This window comes from Schistocerca serialis, chromosome 1 (genome assembly GCF_023864345.2).
Source record: "Schistocerca serialis cubense isolate TAMUIC-IGC-003099 chromosome 1, iqSchSeri2.2, whole genome shotgun sequence".
Taxonomy (NCBI): domain Eukaryota; kingdom Metazoa; phylum Arthropoda; class Insecta; order Orthoptera; family Acrididae; genus Schistocerca; species Schistocerca serialis.
In genome coordinates, this window is record NC_064638.1 from 772719969 (window position 1) to 772722598 (window position 2630).

The following is a 2630-nucleotide window of genomic DNA, read 5'->3' on the forward strand; positions in this document are numbered from 1 at the left end:
AAACCACGGGACCACGGCGCTCCTGAGATCACAGTAGCCTTACTGTTGCTTGTCTTACGCATGGACTACTCAGTTTGTATAAGTTGCTTATTTTTTTCATAGTTCCACACAACTTCTTCCCGTTTTCTCGATTGATCTGTGTTCAGTTTTTCAAGGCCTATCCACCGTGCCAACTTATAACTAAATCTGAGAGGGGTGCGATGGGGAGGTTCCCTTGTCAGCAGCGCTGCTGCATGGCGGTAGCAGTCAACGCGGGCTAAGGCGCTGCTGGTTATTTCTCGTGTTATATTGTCCCTGTGGCCAATGGCCTTGCCGCAGTGGTAACACCGGCTCCCGTCAGATCACCGAAGTCAAGCGCTGTCGGGCTGGGCTTGCACTTGGATGGGTGACCATTCAGTATGCCGAGCGCTGTTGGTAAGAGGGGTGGACTCAGACCTCGTGAGGCAAACGGAGGAGCTACTTGATTGAGAATTAGCGGCCCAGGCCTCGTAAATTAACATACGGTCGGGAGAGCGGTGTGCTGACCACATGCCTCCCACATCCGCATCCGGTGACACCTGTGGGCTAAGGATAAGACGACGGCCGGTAGCTGCCGTTGGGCCTTAATGGCCTGTTCGGAAGGAGTTTAGTTTCACGTTATCCCTGTCAAAAATGTTGATAACACGAGTGTCGCACTGCAACAATTCGGGCGCACTCTATCGAATGAATTCGTAAAATACCGCTTTAAAAATGGTTCAGATGGCTCTAAGCACTATGGGATTAACATCTGAGGTCATCAGTGCCCTAGACTTAGAACTACTTAAACCTAACTAACCTAAGAACATCACACACATCCATGCCCGAGGCAGGATTCGAACCTACGACCGCAGCAGCAGCGCGGTTCCGGACAGAAGCTCCTACAACCGCTCGGCCACAGTACCGCTTTAAAAATAATTTTTTATTTCGACGGGAAACAAACCGACGCTTTCCGTCGATATTGGGCGTCACCTGAAAGACATGATTAGCGGTACCTGTTTGTGCTGAATCCAGTTGTACATTACAAACACGTAACGGCAAATATCTTCCGAAACAGCAGGGAAAATGCTCCTCACGACTCTTAAAAGGGACACCCTACGCAGTGTGATTCTTAGCAACGTTTAAAAAACCACGAAGCTATATAGATGAGGCCGAGACAAGTAATTTAATATAAGACACATGGGGCCACAAAAGTCGAGAGATATTGTACCTCAAAAGTGTATGACAAATGTTGAACGAGTGACGTCACCACATGATGCACCACGGCGTAGTGTAGCGGTGGGGCCTACCTCATCAGTCAGCCTCAAGTCAACTAACCACGTCGACGTGGCTCCGGGCCTACATGCGCGTGGAGCTCAGGTTTAGAGTTTTGGGTCAGGCACGCAATTTTTCTTTTACATTGCTTTAGAAATTTAAGTGCTTACGTTGAAGTAAGGTTTATTATTTTATTTAACAGTCTTGCAGTTTCCACTGGTTTACTGCAAAGTGCAGGACATCAAAAAAATATCATATTGTGTCACAAGTAAACGAGTTAAATTTCTGAATTGCGTCGCTACAAGTAAATAACCTACATTTTCTGTACTATTTAAGGTCTGTAAACAAAAAAATTGGGGGAAAGGAAAGAAACACAAAATAAGGACAGCTTCTGCTTGATTACTGCGACGACAATAGTTTTGTAACTTCTGCGTTTACAACAGATCACATTTACAAAAGATGTTCGAAATTTGCACCGTTTCGCCTCAATGCAAGTATTGCATTGCTCAATCACCCTTCACACATGTGGTAGAAAATACCATCCGTATTTTGGGACTCCACTGCAGGTGCGACGGGGTACGTCATCTGGTGACGTAACATGCTTAGTATTTGTTATTCACTTTTATGGTATTTCCCTGTATTTGTGGCCCTGTGTGTCGTGTATTAAATTCCTTGTCTCAGAGTCATCTACGCCGTTTTTGTTTCTTTTTTTTAACTTTGTTAAGAATCGCCCCGTTTATTCCCCAAACATATTTAGCCATCACGATACAGTTTTTTGCGCAGGAACAGACTCTTTGTTTATTTTCAGCGGCACAATGGAATCTCATTTATCCGGACTATGTCGAATCTCAGGTCATCCAGACTCAGCCAGAAAAAACTGAAATGACGTTGTTTAAATGGTACAACCACACACCATCTATTTACTTTCACGTAAACGCACAAATTATTCATCATTTCTGATAAATTTTGACCAGATTCTGAAAAAAGAAAGAGTGAGTTTCAGACATTGAAATAATAAGTTTCTCTTGGGCAAACTTCATATCTTCTTGTGCAGCACGATCATTGAGCTGTTTCAGCAGCATTAGTTCGCCCGAACTCTTTCCACCGCTTTTCCAAATAAACCATTATTTTAACCATTTGTTTAATTGCCTCTGTGTTTCATGTAGTGTCATCAGATTCATCTCCAACAATCCATCACCATCGTCTACTGGCAAAAAAATGGCGAGCGCTTCGTCATCGGAAAACATACAGTATCCATGTAGTGGTACGACCTTCCTAGTTAGAGTAACGTCTTGTGAGACAGACGGTGCGTATTTATATAGCATGACTACTTCTCGTTACATTGTCGGGAACACCTACGA

The 2630-nt window shown here is 44.2% G+C and overlaps 1 pseudogene; it reads left to right on the plus strand.

Annotated features, from left to right (window-relative positions):
- Positions 1 to 299: 299 nt before the first annotated feature.
- Positions 300 to 417, plus strand: LOC126425195 (5S ribosomal RNA; annotated as a pseudogene).
- The last annotated feature ends 2213 nt before the right edge of the window (positions 418 to 2630 follow it).